Below are 1285 nucleotides of genomic sequence, written 5' to 3'. Positions count from 1 at the left end.
TACATTTCGAAGAAGAAGAAGGGTTCAAAAGGCTAAGGGCCGAGACATCATGGCTAAGAATTTTGAAGATGAGGGGATTGCTCAACAAATTGTTAATCCTATCATATTGGCAGATGATCGAGCAAGGGCTATAAGGGAGTATGCAGCCCCCATGTTTAATGAGCTCAATCCAGGCATTGTGAGGTCTGAAATACAAGCACCGCAGTTTGAGCTCAAGCCAGTGATGTTTCTAATGCTCCAAACCGTGGGGCAATTCAACGGGATGCCAACTGAAGATCCTCACCTCCATCTCCGTTCATTCTTGGAGGTGAGTGATTCTTTCAAGATCCAAGGAGTAAGTGAAGAGGTGTTAAGGTTGAAGCTATTCCCATTCTCACTACGGGACCGAGCTAGATCATGGCTCAACACTTTGCCGCCTGATTCTGTGACCAATTGGAATGACCTTGCTGAGAAGTTTCTGAGGAAATACTTTCCTCCTACTAGAAATGCAAAATTCAGAAGTGATGTCATGTCTTTTTCAGCAACTTGAAGATGAGTCCACAAGTGATGCGTGGGAGAGGTTTAAGGAACTTTTGCGAAAGTGTCCACATCATGGCATTCCACATTGTATTCAGATGGAGACTTTTTATAATGGCTTGAATGCAGCTTCTCGAATGGTGTTAGATGCATCAGCCAATGGTGCTATTTTGTCGAAGTCTTAGAATGAAGCATTTGAGATTTTGGAGACCATTGCAAGTAACAACTACCAATGGTCCAACACAAGAGCTCCAACAAGTAGAAAAGTGGCGGGAGTCCTTGAGGTAGATGCAATAACGGCTTTGACAGCTCAAATGGCTTCCATGACGAATGTTTTGAAGAATTTGAGTATTGGGAACGCTAAAAATATTCAACCAGCTGCTGCCATTCAAAGTGATGATGTCTCATGTGTGTTTTGTGGAAAAGGGCATGCGTTTGAGAAGTGTCCATCTAATCCGGAGTCTGTTTGTTACATGGGAAATCAGAATTTTAACAGAAACAATGGGGCATTCTCAAACTCTTACAATCAAGCATGGAAGAATCATCCTAATTTGTCTTGCGGGGGTCAAGGAGCAAGCTCAAGCACCGCACCAGCCCAAGGAAGACAAGCATATCCACCGGTTTTTTCACAACAACCACGACATTCACAACATGCTCAAAATTCCCAACCAAGTTCTTTGGAGAGTCTAATGCGGGATTATATGGCAAAAAATGATGCGGTGATACAAAGTCAAGCTGCCTCTCTTCGAAACTTAGAGTTGCAACTTGG

General features: G+C 43.3%; 1 non-coding gene across 1 annotated transcript; it reads right to left on the bottom strand.

Moving 5' to 3' along the window:
* Positions 1 to 490: 490 nt before the first annotated feature.
* LOC115724307 (small nucleolar RNA R71) lies at positions 491 to 598 on the bottom strand. Its single transcript, XR_004013105.2, has one exon. It is a non-coding gene; the product is annotated as a small nucleolar RNA R71 (small nucleolar RNA).
* Positions 599 to 1285: the final 687 nt, after the last annotated feature.

Source organism: Cannabis sativa, chromosome 8 (genome assembly GCF_029168945.1).
Source record: "Cannabis sativa cultivar Pink pepper isolate KNU-18-1 chromosome 8, ASM2916894v1, whole genome shotgun sequence".
Lineage (NCBI taxonomy): Eukaryota > Viridiplantae > Streptophyta > Magnoliopsida > Rosales > Cannabaceae > Cannabis > Cannabis sativa.
This window is presented reverse-complemented; position numbering and strand designations above follow the sequence as displayed.